The following is a 19,457-nucleotide window of genomic DNA, read 5'->3' on the forward strand; positions in this document are numbered from 1 at the left end:
AGGATTTGAAATTCAGAAGTTGGGAATTAGACAAGAAAGTTAAATTAACAGGATGGAGGTGAAGGGAGAACATAGGGATGTATAAAACTATGTTAATAACTTGCCATTTTTCGTTGAGAAAAATGTCAAAACCTTTTTTATTTCATTTGAAAAAATGGCTCGTCAGATGATGTGTCCAGTGAACTTGTGGGTAATGCTAGTTCAGACTAAGCTGGTGGGCACAGCTGGTGAGGTATATGCAGCACTGTCAGATGAGGGGTCAAGAGATTATCAAGATGTCAAATTGGCAATTTTGATTGGTTATGAATTGGTACTGGAAGCATATAGACAGAAGTTCAGAAAAATAGAGATGGAACCAGGTCAGTCTTATATTGAGTTTGAAAGAAGTAACCACAGTCATTTTGATAGGTTGGTGCTGGCCTTAAAAATGGATAAGGCTTGTGAGGCTTGACGGAAGATTAATTTGCTGGAGAAGATAAAAGACTCACTTACAGAGATAGTAAGAATTAATGTGAATGTACCGAAAGTTCAAGAAGTGAGAAGCACGGCAGAAAGGGCAAGTAAATATGCACTGGGGCATGGGATGATATTTAGTTTCTGGCAGGATTTTCATCCTGTGAGGGATAGAAATTGGGAGAAGGCAAGATCACACATTACAAAGCGAAGAGTAACGCACAATACTTTACCACAGGTGAAAAAGAAGCCCAAAGAGGTTGAAAGGTGGTGAAAGGCCTCAGGAGTTCTCACTATAAGGGAGTGGAAAACATAAAATGACAGTGCCAATCGTTTCAGAAGGGCACTGGGAAAAGGTGGTTTCACTGCAGTAAGCTGGGACACACCGTGATGGGCGTTGAATGAAGGCACTTTGAGGAAAGATGTGGTAGAAGAGGCTAAGCCCAGCGGAATTAGTGAAACTGGTAAAGGAGACCCCAAGTAAAGCCGAGGATCATGCAGGAGAGTGCACAGCCGAGGTCAGGGCTGGTTATGGAGTTAGTACCTGATCTCTGAAAGAATTCGCCTCTGTAGATAAAGTTTACTCAGAAAGAACAGGGGAAAAAGGACAAGAAGATATAATTTTGTGAGATTTGGGATCTGCTCAGTCTCTAATAGTTGAGAGGTGAGGCGCCGGAAAAACACAACAGATCAGGCAGCGTCCGAACTGCAGGACAATCGAATATCAGGCAGAAACCCATCGTCAGGAACATGGTGGGGGGACAAGGGGGCTGAAAGATAAATACGAGGGTAGTAGCTGAGCTGGTTGGAGGGTCAATGGGAAGGCAATAAGAAGATGTAGGTGGAAGTGATAGTGATATGTCAGAGGGGAGGGTGGATTCGACAGGTGGGAAAAAAGATGGCCAGTTAGGGCGGTTCAAGAGAGCAGTGCTGGGTTGAACAGTTGGATCTGGGAGAGGTTGGTGGAGGGGAGATTTGAAATTTGGTGAAGTCAACGTTGATGTACAGTTTGAGGGTTCCAGCTGTCCTACCACCGATAGGTGTCCTATCACCCTCCTGTCCGCCTATCACCATCACACCCCACCTGCATCTACCTATCGCCTTCCAAGCTCTCTTCCACCCAGCTCCACTCCCACCCTCAAATTTATTTCTCAACCTCCTTCCCCCTCCCTTACCTCCCACTTCCTGATGAAGGATTTATGCCTGAAACGTTAAGTCTCCGGCCCATCGGATGCTGCTGATGTGCTGTGCTTTTCCAACCCCACACTTTTCAACTCTGATCTCCAGCATCTGCAATCCTCACTTTCTCTCGGCCGCTAATAGTAAGAGATGAAAGTATTTTCACTCTTTCTGGCATGTTAATCAAGAGCGTGATAATTTGTAGAATGGGGACAGAAATTAAGCATTCCCTTGTGTAACATCAGGATGCAGTGCCAAATCAAGATTAGGGAAGTAACAGTGACAGTGAGTAACAGAGTGTCAGTTCTCGGAATACAGTTTGTTCTTGGGAGCGATTTAGCAGGAGGCGAGGTGGGAGACGCATCCCTTGTGGTGAAGAAGACAACGGAAGATTAGGGAATTGAGGTGTTGAAAGAAAAGTACCCAGGAATTTTTCCAGAGTGTGTAGTAACAAGATCCCACTTTCAAAAGTTACAGCAGGAAGGAAAAACGAAAGAAAAAGGCAAATGAGTTGACGCTTCGTGAACTGACACCCTGTTTGATGTAACGGTACAGAAAAAAAACTGAACAGGCAGAGGATCAGGCAGAGGTGTTTAGTCCTGAAAGGCTAATGGACTTACAACAGATATATACACGTTATTGACTTAAAGATAGAATCCTAAAATTAAAATGGAGACCCCAATAGGTTAGTGCAGAAGGGAAATGGGACGAAGTGCACCATGTAGTGTTACCTGTAGCATACAATGTTATGGCTAGCACATATACTAATTGCAGGCGGTCACTTAGGTGTACAGAAGACTCAGGCTAAGGTACAGAAGCATTTCTAGTGGCCTGGAATGCACAAGGACGTGGTTATTTTTGTACATGACATACATACCAAATGGTAGGTAAGTAACAGGCAGTAATAAAACCAGCACCTTTCTTGCCAATTACTGCATTCGAAGAACATTTCACGTGGGTTATGATTAATTGTGTAGCTCCCCTTCCTAAAATAGAAGTGGAAAACTATATTTACTGACAATAATGAATGTGTCTACCAGATTTCCAGAAGCAATTCCATTATGGAATGTTAAGATAAAAAATGAGATGGAGGGGTTGGTAGCTTTCTTTACTCGCTGTGGGCTAGGCAGTAAGATTCAGTCAGACCAATGATCTCATTTTACCGCTCAGCTGTTTATGAAGTCATGGATAGGTTCAGGATAAGCAGTTTAAATCAAGTGCGTCAGAACCTGAATCCCAGGGAGCCTTGGAAAGTTAGCACCAGACGCTGAAGACCATGTTAACAGCGTACTGTTATGGTTACCCGAATGATTGGAATAAAGGTGTCCCATTATATTGTTTGCCATTAGAGATGCCCCAAATAAATCTCCTCAGTTTACCTCCTCTGAGTTAATATTCGTTTGTGAAGTGAGAGGACCTTTGAAATTAATAAAATATAAATTGACAGGACCGAAGTCGGAAATCTCACACTTGGATTCTGTGTGTGAGGTGAAGGAGGGAGTGAATGGAGTAGGTGAGTTAGCTAAATAGTATCTGAAGAGCACAACATAGAGTGAAGCAGGTGGCAGATAAAAAATCTGAAACTTTGAGGACTTCCCGTGCAATGACGTATTAGTATTGCCACCAGTGGTAAGGAATCTCTTCAAAGCCAGGTTTAGTGGCCCCTTTCAAATTAAAAAAAAAATGTGGAGCCAGTTAAGTTATCTCGTAAAGACACTGGAGATGACAGAAAAACTTAATCGAGTATTTCATTTGGATGAATAATGCACCAGCCACATTTAAGACTCAGGAAAAGAGCTGTGGCCAGATGAACAAATTGTGCAGTTTATCTGTATGATGTAGTGATCTTTAGTAAGTGATCAAGAATGATTATGTTTCGCACTGGCCTGACAATATTTTAATGTGTGTATGACAAACAAATTATCGGAGATGGTTGTGGACAATGACAAATCTCTCGCATTTTTTGGAACAGTTAAAGAGCAGAATATGAGACTATTTCATTGGAGTCTTACCTTACCGACTTTAAACTTACAAAATGTACATGCTGTGGCTCCTACAATGTGATAGCAGATGTGCTACCGCGGATTTAAAGGAAAAAGTGTGGATAAGATTTACCTTATTCCAGTGTTATAATGGTGTGCAGAATTAATATGAATGTTATAACTGAGATTAATACTTTCGTATTTCATATAATTGGGATTAAGAATTAGAGGAAAAGAAATGTAGCCATCTTTTCATTCTGCTGGTTCACTTTATTTCCAGAAGCGGGGAGTTGTTATGAAGCCAAAAACATGTATGGACACTTTAAAACAGAACGGGTTTTGCCGAATAGAAATTAAATCCACAGATGCCAGCTAAAGGTCAAACTGTTCCACATGTCACCATTAGCTGAGATATGGATACCTGAGTTATGGTTGCTGTTTTGACAGCCATTCAAACGCAACCAAAGAGTTTAAATAACGCTCAGGAAACCAGAAGCCAACAGAATTGGAATATTATTATTTGGACACCTGGTAAGCAACCAAATTATGAGAATTGCTATATCATGGGGAGAATGCAAACCTAGCATTTTGAACACTGGTGGGGAAGCTACTGCCATCCAACAGCAGAGCAACTGCTGTAGAGCAGGAGTGCGAACTGGCCATCTCAAACACTCTCTATCAAAGACACATGTTCATGTAAACCTACTTGCAATAAAAAAAGACCCAGGGAGATCAGCAGCTGATAGAGTGAACACAGCAGGGAAGATAGAAACTATATAGTCTTGAGATTGTAATGTTTAATATGTGGGCTGTTGGAACAGCATATTTTTACAGAGTTGGAGTCAGATAGAAAGTAGTTATAGTAGTTATAGTATCTGATTCTGTAACATGATCAACAAATGGAGCAGAGGCTGCTATTTCTCTCGCACGCTATTTCTCTCGCACACACACATATACACGCGCTCTCTCCCACACTTCCCCCACTCCCGTGCACACACACTCCGCATTTCTCAGATGCACACACACATAAATCTGTGGGGTGAATTTGAATTTGTAGCCTTGTATGTGCAAACGCATTCAATTTTGTGTTTTTTTAAAAAAAACATGCACTTTGTAGGCAGTTAGTCAATGTGGCATTTTATAAAGTTCTGCCTTGGAAATAAAACCCGTCTGATTCCAGAGTACAACACAGACAGACTTCAAACAAGACCATCCCTGGTTTTGTTCCGGGGAGGTCACATCTTAGCAAACATAATAGATTTCTTTGTGGAAGTGAAAATTGATATTGAGGAAAAGGCTGTAGATGTTATACAACAGACTTCGGTAAGGTATTTGTTGAGGTAAGCTGACGGAGAAGGTGAAGTTGCAAGGGGTCCAGGGTCTACTAGCTAAATGGATGTAGAACAGGCTGGGCAGCAGCAGACAGTGAGTATTAGTGGAAGAGAGTTTCTCAAAATGAAGAGTTGTTCTGGGTGGTGTTTCACAGGGTTTCATGCTGGGACCGCTATTGTCTATGATACACATAAATGAACGAAAGGACGGTAAAGGTGGTCTGATCAATAAGTTTGCAGATGGCACTACAATTGGTAGAGTAACAGAAAGTGAAGGGGACTGTCAGAGAATGCAGCAGAAAATAGATAGATTGGACAGTTGTGCAGAGAAATGGCAAATAGAATTCAATCTGGACAAATGTGATATGATGCATTCTGGAAGATCCAATTCAAGAGTGAACTATAGGGTTAATGGATAAAGCCCTGGGCAAAATTGATGTACAGCGAGATCTGGGTGTTCAGATCCATTGTTCCTTAGAGGGGCAGGTCGATAGAGTGGTCAAGAAGGCATACAACATACTTTGCTTCCTGCATTCCACCATTTTAAAAAGGGCAGAAAAGAGAAAGTGGCGAAATACAGACCAGATAACTTGTCATCCACAGGAGGGAATCTGTTGGAATCTATTGTGTACAAGAGATTACAGGTCATGTTACAGTTGTGTACGGCTTTGGTTCGACAACATTTCAAATAGTTCGTATAGTTCTGATCGCCACCTTACAAAAAGGATGTGGATGCTTTGGAGAGGGTGCAGAGGAGTTTCACCAGGATCTTTCCTGGTATTGGAGGCAACTGGCTATGAAGAGAGGTTTGGTAGATTAGAAGTATTTTCATTAGACTGACGGAAGTTCAGGGGACCTAATTGAGTTCTACAAAATCATAAGAGGTATAGACAGTGTGAATAGCAAGACGATTATTCCCAGAGTGAGGTACTCAATTTCTAGTGGTCAGGAATTCAAGATGAGAGGGAAAAGGTTTTTGGGCCATATGTTCAGAAAGTTCATAACACAGAGTCTGGCAGATGCCTGAAACGCATTGCCAGCGGAGGTGTTAGACGTGGTCACGATAGCGACATTTACTATGTATCTAGGCAGATGCATTAATGGGTTGGGAGCAGGGGGATACAGATCCTTCGAAAATAGGTGACAGGTTTAGATAGAGGATCTGGATCGGAGCAGGCTTGGAAGGCCCGAAAGGCCTATTCCTGTGTTGGATTTTTTTTTGTTCTTGGTAAATACTGGCGCAAAGTGTCTGTCCATATTTGAAAGGAAAATTAAAAAAAAGGCCAAATGTGGCAGCGTGAATGTGTGGACAGGATGACTTATTGTAGAGAACAGAAAATTGACAGGGAGACGAAACTGTTCCATTATGTCTGTCTTCACGGACGAAGATCCAGAACATATCCCAGAAATACCATAGAACTTTTGTAACTGAACACTAAAATCCTTCATACTAGTGACGTGGTAGTATATGACAACATACCTGGATTGAGGATTGATAAGTCTAACAGACCAGATGTAATTCATACTGCAATTTCAGAGAAAGCAGCAATACACAGATGGATTGGATTGTGGATGACTGCATTTATCTGTATTCAATTTGAAAGGATATAAATGCATTCCAACGATTTAGATAGGGAAAAAGAGGGAGAATGGAAAATTACAGACCAGTTTACTTGTCATCCGCAGGAAGTAATCTTTTTCAATCTATCATAACGAATGTGATATTGGACACTGAGAAAGTAATAGCAAACTTCAAGAATTCTGCATTTATGAAAGGGAAGTTATAATTTACAAAAGTTTTGTTTGAAGATATATCTTGTAGACCTAATCAGAGAGAAGCAATGGATCTGATACAGTCAGATATTCAGGAGGAGTTTTAATCAGCACATACAGTATGTTAACAGAAACATTAAAGCAAAGGGTATTGGGAGAAACATATACAAACAGGGAAGGTAAAAGTTAAGTTTGCCTTTATTTAAATACAGACGATGAAGGGTCAACTAGACTCAAAGCATTAACTTGCTCTCCCTTTACGGATGCTGTCTGACTCACTGTGATGTCTCACATGTGTTAGTTTCAGTACAGATTCCAGCTTCTGCAGTAATTTGTTCAGACGAGCAAGAAAAACATTCTGCACGAGTTACACAGAGTACCGGTGAGACTGTACCTGGAGCATTGTATACAATTTTGATGTCTTGATCTAAATAAAACATACTGATCCCATATACTGAATGAACATTCTCAGATTAATCCCTCAGATAATCAAGGTATTCTGCTGGTGAAACGTGGCATGAGATCAAGGCGGGAATCTGTTTGTGAAGCTCGTGAACGTTGATAGATTGAAATATGAGAGCTTCATGTCTCTTTTACTTGGGAGAAGGAGGATGCAGGGACAGAATTCGAGAAGATGGACTGAGAAGCTCTTGAGCAGATTTATGTAAGATGTATACAGGGATTGATAGTTTTGGCTGGTATAAAATATTCACGTCCCCAGGTCCAGCTCAGTTACATCTCAAGCTGCTGCTGGAGACAAGGGATGAAAGGCGCTTATGAAAGTGTTTAAATGCAATCTGGTCACAGGTAAGGTGCCGAGGACTGGAGAACACCCTTTATGGGAAGGGCTGTAGAGATTGACCAAGGAACTACAGACCAGTGAGTAGCAGATCAGTGTTCGAGAAACTACTGCAGAAAATAGGTGGTTTTCGAAGACTGTTTGTGTGTCAGTGCTGTGTCCCTTATTATTTGTGGTATTCATAAATGATATAGTTTTGAATGTGAAGGGGCATGGAGTGAGTGTAATAATTAGGTTTGTGTCTGACACATAGATTACTCTGGTGGTTAGCAGTGAGGAGGAAGGTCTTACTGACAGGAAGATGCAGATAGAATGGTCAGATGGGCAGATCAATGGCAGATGGAATGTAAGACTGATAAATATGAGGTGATGCACTTTGGCAGAAGGAACCAGACATGGGAGGACTCAATAAATGGCAGCAGATTCGCAAGTTCAGAGGGTGCTTCTCCACACATTCCTGAATGTGACGGGACTGGGTAATAGATTAGTTAAGAAGTAACTGGAGACAGCATGATAGCCTTTACTAATCGAGGCATAGATTACAAGAGTTATATAGCACTTTGGCTAGGTCAAGATGGAATACTGTGCACAGTTCAGGGATCCACATTAGGAAAGATGTGATTTCACTGAGAGTGGCGCAGAGGAGATTCACCAGGATGTTCCCTGGAATGGAGCATATCAGCTATGGAGAGAGGCTGGATACGCTCGGGTTGTTTACTTTGGAGCAGAGAAGACTGAGGGCAACGTGATTCATAAGGGTATGATTACGAAGGGCATGGACAGGGTGGATAGGCAGCAGCGGTTCCTTTAAGTCAGAGGGTCAAGAGCAAAGGAGCACGCTTTTAAAGTGAAGGGTTTGACGTTTAGAGAGGATTCAGGATGTTTTTTCACGCAGAGGCTGTTGGTGTCTGGAATGCACTTTTTGAGAGGGAAGTTGTTGTGGGTCATCGCACAGCCATTAAACGGAACATGGACAAGCACTTGAAGTGTCAAAACACTCACGTCTATGGGCCTGATGTATGAAAGTGGGACTAATGTAGATTGTACTGTATTTCTGACTGTACGGAGATTGCTTCTGTGATTGTATGGCTGTGGAAGGTCAATCACTGAGCAGCTTTAGACAGGAAATGATGGGTTTATGAAGGGTACATTATCAAGAGTGAAATGCAAAAGTTTCTCAACATACAGTATACCAAGGTGAAATGTTAGAGAAGATCATTGTATTTTCCTTACAGGCTTAAACCAGCTAACAGGAAAATGGCAGGACTATGAAGCAACCACTTTTGTTCTGCCTTCACAAAAGAAAACATTTCAAAAAGTAAACTCCAGCACTTTTCAGTCTACTGAGAAAAAGTAAATAGAATCAAATCTGTACATAATCAGTTTTGGAGAAATTATATTGACTGAAATATGATAAATCCCCATGACCTGTTAATCTTCTCGTTGATTACTAAGGGAGGTGGCCAAGGTAACAATGAATACTCTGTTTATCCTCTTCCAAATGCTTGATGATTCAGGATCTGAATTCACAGATTTGACAGCAGCAAATGTAACCCCAGTATTTCTAAAGGAGGCAGGGAATCACAGTCTGCTTAGCACCAAAAATAATCAGGACAATACAAGAGTCTAGTAGAAAGGATGCATTTTCAGGGAACTTTGAAAATTACATTAATGATGAAGAAATGAACATAGATAAAGTCATTGCCGATTTATTAAAGGCCAATCATATTTGAGAAACTGATTGGGAAATAAATTATGGCGCAGCAATATCTGCAGTGAATTTGGATTATCAGAAACATTTTTGATGAAGTCCCAAGTCTAGTGTTGTGACAATGCTACTCCTTTAACAATTTTATTCTGTCCTGGTTTTATTTTTCGTGGATGTCTTAAAAGCAGCGAATCCAAAAAGTCTGGGTTTGACTACATTGGAATGCTTTCAAGTCTAAAATAAAAGCACGCATTATGAGGACCAAGGTATCATAGATCTAGAACATAGAACATAGAAGAATCTAGCGCAGTACAGGCCCATTGGTTCTCGATGTTGCGCCGATCCAAGCCCACCTAACCTACACTAACCCACTATCCTCCATATGCCTATCCAATGCCCGCTTAAATGCCCATAATGAGGGAGAGTCCACCACTGCTACTGGCAGGGCATTCCATGAACTCACGACTCGCTGAGTAAAGAACCTACCCCTAACATCTGTCCTATACATACCCCACCTTAATTTAAAGCTATGCCCCTTTGTAATAGCTGACTCCATACGTGGAAAAAGATTCTCACTGTCGACCCTATCTAAACCCCTAATCATCTTGTACACCTCTATCAAGTCACCCCTAAACCTTCTTTTCTCCAATGAAAACAACCTTAAGTGCCTCAGCCTTTCCTCATACGATCTTTCTACCATACCAGGCAACATCCTGGTAAACCTCCTCTGCACCCGTTTCAGTGCCTCCACATCCTTCCTATAGTATGGCGACCAAAACTGCACACAATACTCCAGATGCGGCTGCACCAGAGTCTTATACAACTGCAACATGACCTCAGTCCTCCGGAACTCAATTCCTCTACTAATAAAAGCCAGTACGCCATATGCCTTCTTCACCGCACTATTTACCTGGGTGGCAACTTTCAAAGATCTGTGTACATGGACACCAAGATCCCTCTGCTCATCCACACTATCAAGTATCCGACCATTAGCCCAGTACCCCCTCTTTTTATTACTCTTACCAAAGTGAATCACCTCACACTTAGCTACATTGAACTCCATTTGCCACCTTTCTGCCCAGTCCTGCAGCGTATCTATATCCTGCTGTAACCTGCCACATCCTTCCTCACTGTCTACAACTCCTCCGACTTTCGTATCATCTGCAAACTTGCTCACCCAACCTTCTAACCCCTCCTCCAGGTCATTTATAAAAATGACAAACAGCAATGGTCCCAAAACAGATCCTTGCGGACCACCGCTAGTGACGGCACTCCAAGATGAACCTTTGCCATCGACTACTACCCTCTGTCTTCTTCCAGCAGGCCAACTCCTAATCCAAACCTCCAGCTCACCCTCAATGCCATACCTCCGTATTTTTTGCAGTAGTCTACCATGGGGAACCTTATCAAACGCCTTACTAAAATCCATATACACCACATCTACCGCTTTCCCCTCGTCCACCTCCTTAGTCACCTTCTCAAAGAATTCGATAAGGTTTGTGAGGCACGACCTGCCCTTCACAAAACCGTGCTGACTATCCTTGATCACATTATTCCTATCCAGATGTTCATAAATCCTATCCCTTACAATTCTCTCTAAGATTTTGCCCACAACAGAAGTGAGACTCACTGGCCTATAGTTACTAGGGTTATCCCTACTCCCCTTCTTGAACAAGGGAACCAAATTTGCTAGCCTCCAATCTTCTGGCACTACTCCTGTAGACAACGAGGACATAAAAATCAAGGCCAATGGCTCTGCAATCTCCTCCCTTGCTTCCCAGAGAATCCTAGAATAAATGCCATCAGGCCCAGGGGACTTATCTATTTTCACCCTTTCCAGAATTTCCAACACCTCTTCTCTACATACCTCAAAGCCATCCATTCTACTTAATTGTGACGCAGTACTCACATTGACAACAATGTCCTGTTCCTGATTGAATACTGACGAAAAGTATTCATTCAGTGTCTCCCCAATCTCTTCAGCCTCCACACGCAACTTACCACTACTATCCTTGACTGGACCTATTCCTACCCTAGTCATTCTTTTATTCCTGACATACCTATAGAAAGCCTTAGGGTTTTCCCTAATTCTACCAACTAAGGACCTTTCATGTCCCCTCCTTGCTGCTCTTAGCTCTCTCTTCAGGTCCTTCCTGGCTACCTTATAACTCTCAATCGCCCCAATTGAACCTTCACGCCTCATCTTTACATAGGCCGCCCTCTTCCATTTAACAAGGGATTCCAATTCCTTATTAAACCACGGCTCCGTCACACGACCCTTTCCTCCCTGCCTGACGGGTACATACTTATCAAGGACACTCAATAGTTGCTCCTTGAACAAGCTCCACATATCAATTACGCCCTTGCCTTGAAGCTTACTTTTCCAAGCCACACATCCTAAGTCATGCCTCACCGCATCATAATTTCCCTGCCCCCATCTATAACTCTTGCCCTGTAGTGCACACTTATCCCTCTCCATCACTAGAGTAAAAGTCACCGAATTGTGGTCACTGTCCCTAAAGTGCTCACCTACCTCTAATTCTAACACCTGGCCAGGGTCATTACCCAGAACCAAATCCAGTATGGCCTCACCTCTTGTTGGCCTATCTACATATTGTGTCAGGAAACTCTCCTGCACACATTGGACAAACACTGACCCATCTAACGAACTTGAGCTATAGCTTTCCCAATCAATATCAGGAAAGTTAAAGTCCCCCATAACAACCACCCTATTACTTTCACTCTTCTCTTGAATCATCCTCGCAATCCTTTCTTCGACGTTTCTAGGACTATTAGGAGGCCTGTAAAAACCTCCTAACAGGGTGAGCTCACTTTTCCTATTCCTAACCTCAGCCCAAACTGCCTCAGATGGCGAGTCTTCATCCATCGTCCTTTCCACAGCTGTAATACTATCTTTGACAAGCAATGCCACACCTCCCCCTTTTTTTACCCCCACCTCTGACCCTACTAAAACATTTAAACCCTGGAACCTGCAACAGCCAATCCTCTCCCTGTTCTACCCATGTCTCCGTAATAGCCACAACATCGAAGTCCCAGGTACCAACCCACGCTGCAAGTTCACCTACCTTATTTCGTATACTTCTTGCATTGAAGTATACACACTTCAAGCCACTTTTCTATTTACAGGCACCCTCCTTTGAAATTGATGCCATGTTCATAACCTCTCTACACTCCAGGTCCTGCACCCTAAAGCTACAGTCTGGGTTCCCATGCCCCTGCAGGGTTAGTTTAAACCCCACAACCCCCAAGAGCACTAACAAACCTCCCACCAAGGATACTGCTGCCCCTCAGGTTCAGGTGCAGACCATCCTGTTTATCGAGGTCCCACCTTCCCCAGAAAGGTCATGCACAATGAGACAAGAATAAGTATTCACATCATAGTGAAGGAGTGATCACAGTATGGTAGAATTTAGAATACAGTTAGAGAGAAGATAAAATCCAATAACAAGTAGCTGTGCTTCAGCAAGGGAGACTACAATAGAATGAGGGAGCAGATGGCTAAAGTCAGCTCGAAATAAATACTTCATGATGGGAGAGTTGACAAGCAGTGGACAACTTTCAAAGGAGATTTTTAATTTCCGTGCCAAAAGTATATTCCAGTGAAAAGGAAAGACTCTCAGAAAATGGGTAATCTGTCAATTGTGTCGAAGGAAATAAGGGACGCTCTCAAATTGAAAGAGAAGAAATGCGAAGAGGCCAAGAACAGCAGAAACCTAAACGATTGGGGAAAACATTAAAGGTGAACAGAAAGCCACAAAATGAACTATAAAGAAAAGTATGATAGAACACGAGAGAAAAAAAAAACAAGTACAGAATATAAAGATAGATAGATGGTGGTATATACTATAAATACATAAAATGTAAAAGCATGACTCGAGTAAATATTGGTCCTTCAGAGGATGTGAAGGGTCATTTAGCTATAAGATATGACGAAATGGCCGAGGCATTGAACAGGTGTTTTGTATCTGTCATCATAGTGGAGGACACTAATAGCATGCTAGTAATTGCCAAAGAGACGAAGGTCGGTGAGGACCTTGGAAACATTCATTATTATGGAAGAGATAGTGTTGCGCAAGATAACGGACCTGAGGGTAAGCAAGTCTCCTCGCCCTGATGGAATGCATCCCAGGGTTCTAGAAGAGGTAGCGGTAAAACTTGTAAATGCAATTGTGGTGATTTGATAGAATTTGCTGAACTCCAGGGCAGTCCCAGCAGATTCGAAAACAGCAAATGTGACGCCACTGTTTATAAAGTGAGGTAAACAAAATATGGGGAATTATAGACCAGTTAGTTTTTCCTGTGTAGTGAGGGAACTGCTTGAGTGTATTATCAAGGAAGAAATAGCAAAGTATTTCGATAGAAAACATCCCATTGCGCAGACGCAGCATGGGTCCATGAAGAACAGGTCATGTTTAACAAGTCTTTTGGAAATCTATGGAGACAATATGAGCAAGGTGAACAATAAGGCCCCAGTGGCTATGGTGTACCTAAATTTCCAAAATTCTTCAACAAGTTGCCACACAAGAAGCTGCTGCTTAAGGAAAATGTGCAAGACTTTACCGGTCAATTATCGGCATAGACAGAGGATTGCTTGACTAACAGGAAGCAAATTGTGAGTGTAGGTGAGTGATATTCTGGCTGGCAATCAATACCTAGTGGTGTGCCTCAGGGATCTGTGTTGGGGCCACAATTATTCACAATTTATATAGATGATTTGGAGTTGAGGAAAACGTGTAGTGTGTCAAGATTTGCAGAAGACACGAAGATGCGTTTCATAGCAAAGCATGCAGAGGACTGTGAGACTTCGTGCATTAACATAGATACTTTGTGTAAGTGGGTAAAGGTCTGGCAGATGGAATACAAAATGATAAATGTGATATCATCCTTTTTGTTGGGAGTGCCAGCAAAAAGGATTATTACTTGAATGGTAAAACGTTGCAGCATGCTGTTATACAGAGGGACCTGCTTGTCCATGTGCATGAATCACAGATGGTTGGTCTGCAGGTACAGCAATTACTGAGGAAAGCAAATGGAATGTTGCCCTTCATTGTTAAAGGGATTGAGGTGAAAGGCAGGGAGGTTATGTTGCAGCTCTCCAGGGTTATGGTGAGGCCACACCTGGAGGACTGCATGCTGTTTTGGTCTCCTTACTTCAGGAAAGGTATACTGGCACTGGAGGGGATGCAGAGGTGGTTTGTTCGGTTGATTCCAGAGGTGAGGGGGTTGGCTTAAGAGGTGTGACTTAGCAGACTGGAAGTATATTCATTGGAATTTAGAAGAATGAGGGGATGATCTCATAGAAACATATAAAATTATTCAGGGAGTATATAAGAGAGAAGTAGAGAGGATGTTTCCACTGGCAGGTGAAGCTAGGACAAGAGGGAATGGCCTCAACATTAGAGGGAGTAGATTTAGGATTGAATTGAGAAGGAACCTCTTCACCCAGAGGTTTGTAATCTCTGGAATTTCCTGGCCAGTTATGTAGTTGATACTACTTCAGTAAACGTTTTGAAAACAAAGGTAGATACTGTTTGAACAATAAAGTAAATACGGGATACGGTGAGAGCGCGGGAAAGTAAATCAGAGCCCACGAGTAGATCAGTCATGATCTTATTGAATGGCAGAGGACTAGACGGCCTACTCCTGCTCATAGTTCTTCTGTTCTTCTGTTCTTATGAAAGGGGAGTCGCCAGTTATCCCAGTTTAGCTGCTCTGCTTTGGTTTGTTTGGTCCGATTTTCCACAGTCTGGCTGTTTACATAAAGCAGGCAGCCAGTTGTGAAGCTACCGGACTCAAAGAAGCAGGTCCATGTTTTCATCCCTCGCTCGGACAACTCTCCTGTTAGAAACTGGGTTTGATCTTGTTTTTTTTTTGCCTTTCGGTTTTGCCATGTGATGTTTATGGGGATTATATCAAGTACTTGGAACACCATCATTAAATTGGGATAATCTGTTGGGTTTTCCGATAGATTAAGTTATTCTATATTGTATCATCTTGTGTTTGTGTCTCCCTCAGTAATCTTGGTAAGACATTCTGGTTTGTTTAAAACTAAGTGGTTTGACCAGCTGTATCACTCCTGGAATAACCGCCTTACACTTGCTTAAGTCAACGAGCAAAGGTTGGGTCTGTACTACTTCTTTGAAATGATTTGAGGGGGTCTGTACTTGCCTATAACAGTGTGTAACAGCTAGATCTGATATACGGGCATGGGTTGAGAATAGGAGAGCTGGCAGGAAAAAGAGAATCAGCATAAACCGTTCGATATATTTTGGAGTAGAAAGCAATGACTAGCCGGATAATCCAGGAATTGATGTTTGGGCCCCATCTATTCAGAAAGCAGATCAAACATTTGTTCATGGGTATTAAATGTAACCTTTCCAAATCTGCTGATGGTACCAAACTGAGATTGTGAGTGGAAGAGGAGGATATAAAAAAGTTTCAAGGTAATTGAGACAAGTGGACGAAGTTGCAAAATATGTGGCAGATGAAGAACGATGTGGATAGATGCAAAATTGATCATTTTGGTTGGGAAAATAGCTGAACAGGCTAGCATTTCTAAAGGAATTAATGTAAAAAAGTTGCTGCATGAAGATACTAATGTGCATAATTTTGTTGACTTCTTCACCAAACTCCAAGGTCCATGCAGAGCAGTGAGTTCTGAAGCCAGAAGTCAATACTGGGATTGATATTGGCACACTGATCAGTACACATAGACCCACCAAGTGGGGAGCTGTATCATTGAAAAGGATCTCGATCTCCTTGTACGCCAGAAACAGAAAGCAATACTGCTGGAACAGAAAGCAGGTAGGAAGATAAATGATGTGTTGACCTTCATTTCCGGGGGATTTGAGCCCAGGTGTGTCTTCCTGCAGCTATACAGGCCCTTCTTGAGCCCCCATCTCAAACATTGTGCAATATTTTGTGCAGTATTGATCTCCTTATCAAATAAAGCACAAACCTGACATTGAGGGAGTGCAGTGAAGGATGATCAGACTGATCTCTGGGATGACAGGCTTGTTTTAGGTGCAGAGTTTGAGGCGACTGGGCCTGTATTCCATGGAGTTTAGAAAAATGGGTGGATATCTCAGTGAAATATATAAAACTCTGACAGGGTGAAACAGATTGTCAGCAGGGATGATAATTCCACTGGCTGGGACGTCTAAAACAAGGGTCACAGTCAAGCCACTCTGCATTGAGATGAGAATAAATGCCTGCACTGGCAGACTGGTAAACCTGGAGAATTGTGTCCCACATAAGACTGTGGTAATTAAGGCACTGAATATAAATAAGGATATTTGGACATTAAAGGGGTGAAGTTGCAGCAGGAGGTTGGTGTGGAGATTCAGGATCAGCCATTAATGTATTGAATGAGAGAGCAAAATTGATGTACCAAAGTTCCTACTTCATATCTTTCTGATATATGATCACTTCAAAGTATATACAGTATATAGTATTAGGGAAATGTTAATTGAAGAGTTGTTTGGCCAGAACCTAGAATGGGGGAGGCTCAATGAGTTTAAAGGTCCACTCATTTCGCGATGTTTCTTTGCAGTCTGTGGGAAAGCTCTGTTAATATTGCCATAAGCTCTCAGATGTAAGGAAGGAGGTCTCTGCAGTGTCGACAGGACTGTGCTTCCTATTCCCTCCCCCGATACAGAGGCTGGTGCCGGGTGTTATCTCATTTTTAATCCGATTAAGACCTCGGAGAGGTTTGATATAACGGCCTCGCATGGCCGCTTCATTGAAGAGTTTACCAATTGTCTGTGTGTCTGGAGTCACTTTTTGGCTCAACCAGGAAAGCACGGGAGATTCACTTCCTGAATGTACATTGGGGAAAGAAATTTACGTTGACAATGGACATGCGCTTCAAGATCAATATTACTGGCACCAGATTTTCGATCTCTATATTCTATTAATTATATCTAACTTCCACCAGCTGCCAGAGCATTATTTTGGTCTGGATTAGTAATCCAGTAAACATTTCCACAGCAACACCGTTTCCACATGGGGACCTATCGGAAGCAGCACTGAGCACGTTATTTCTGTGCTGGTAGACAGCTCTGTCAAAGGAATTCTCACCAATTTGATTATCGTGATGGGATTGAGGGGGTGGTAATTAGTCAGATTATAATTATTCTCCTCTTAGGGTTGGGACACTGTTGTGTAATTTTTCTGCGTTGACAGGGAGATGTCAGAGTTGGAGTTGGAATGAAACAGCTTGCACAGAGACACGGCTTGTGCAGCACAAGTCTTTAGTTCTGTTGCAGGAATGGTGTCAGGGCTCATTCCCTTTTTCGTATCTACTGTGTTCAGCCGTTTCTTCATGTTACGAGCAGCGAATCGAATAGTTTGAAGTCTGGCATCTATTATTCTGTGGGGATCATCCAAGCAACACTTCTGGCTGAGGATGGTGTATACACTGCATCCTTGTCTTCAACACTGATGTGCTGGAAGGTTCCATTTTTTTTCGCGGAATGGTAAAGCAATAGCCAAGTGGTGTTGCTGCTGATGTGTTCCCTCCCACAGTCCAAACATGTGCAGGTTATTGGGCTTGCTAACCCCAATAATGTTCTGGTGACCTGAGTTCAAATCCTATTACAATACATGATGGAATTCAAATCCAATAAAAGTTTGGGATTAAGAGTTGAATGATGATCATGAATCAATTGCTGATTGTGGGAGAAATCAATGTCATTGACTCTTAACAGTCCTCCGGGCAATACATGCTGACCTAGTCAGCGACGCCCTAATCCCAATGAACATTGTTTTCAAATAATATTTGTGGAGCCCATTTCTCTTGTCAGTTGTTCCATGGTTCAACTCGATTTCTGACTGGATGTGGCAGGAATGCAGAGCTTCGATCTGATATGTTTGCTTTGTAATCATGTTGCCTTCTCTATCAGATATTAGTCCTGCTGTTTGGAATGTAAATAGAGTCGTCAGTGTGATAGCTTTAAATGGATTGCCATCAGTTTTAATCACATGGTTCTGACCCTGGTATATTCACCCATAATCGTCAATGAAACATCGATCTGATAATGGGAATAATAGACTGAAAGGTTAGAATGGGCAAAACGTTACATGTTGTAACTGAATACAATTCTCCTTCTGTCCAGCTGTGATCTACAGTACCACATGAATTTCCAGGTTTGAGCTGCAATTTCTGCAATGCAATTCACCTGTCTGTCCCCCAGTCCACACCGAGTCACATTCACCCATCACCCCGTGATCTACCCTGTTTACTGATGTGGTAACACTTCCATTTTAATATTATCGTTCCTCTGAGTGTCTTTCCATGGTGTCACACCTCTTACTTGTCATGTATCTGAAAACCCCTGAATATTTTCCGCGGGGCAGCACCGTGGCTCAATGGTTAGCGATGCTCCCGCACAGCGCTGGGGACCCAGCTCCGATTCCATCCTCAGGTAACTGTCTTGCACATTTTCCCTATGTCTGTGTGAGATGTTTTACGCATGCTCCGATTCCCACCCATAATCCAAAAATGTGCAGGTTATTGGCCTTGTTGAACTGCCTATAGTGTTCAGGAATGTGCAGGTTAGGTCCATTAGTCAGGGATAAATATAGGATAGGGAAATGGGTCTGGTTGGTTTAGTCTTCAAAGGATCGGTGTGGATTTGTTGGGCCGAAGGGCCTGTTTCCACACTGTAACGATTTCAATTCTAATATTCATCTGAATCTTTTCCGTCCAGTCGTGCCACTTTCGGTTTTAACATTGTGACTGTTTTTTCTCTGTTTCTCTCCATGGCCTCGATTAAGAACTTTGTGGTGTCAATGATGCCAATGTTATGTAATTTCAGAACCAAAGAATTTGTACATCTTGCGTTATTATTCACTTCCCAATGTATGGTGCTCCATATTGGACAGGGCGTTTGAGCAGCTTTGATACACGACTTTCAAGCTGTACAAAACCAGAAATTGCTGGAGAAACTCAGCGGGTCTGGCAGCATCGATGGACACAGAGAAACAGAGGTAGTATTTCAAGTCCAGCTTGACTCTTGTTCAGAACTGAAAAGGACGTTTTAATCCCTTGATAAAAGTGGACGAGGGATGATGGGAAACAGAGCATGTGGAGGTGCAGTGTCACAGAGGAGGGACTTTTGATTGTGGTGAAAGAGAAACAGATGTAAAGTGGGTGTAAATTAAAGTGTAAATGGGAGAAATGGTTTCTCTCTACTGAGTGCAATATAAAC

Source organism: Chiloscyllium plagiosum, unplaced genomic scaffold (assembly GCF_037043375.1).
Source record: "Chiloscyllium plagiosum isolate Xiang-an unplaced genomic scaffold, Cpla_swu_hap1 HiC_scaffold_51, whole genome shotgun sequence".
Taxonomy (NCBI): Eukaryota; Metazoa; Chordata; class Chondrichthyes; order Orectolobiformes; family Hemiscylliidae; genus Chiloscyllium; species Chiloscyllium plagiosum.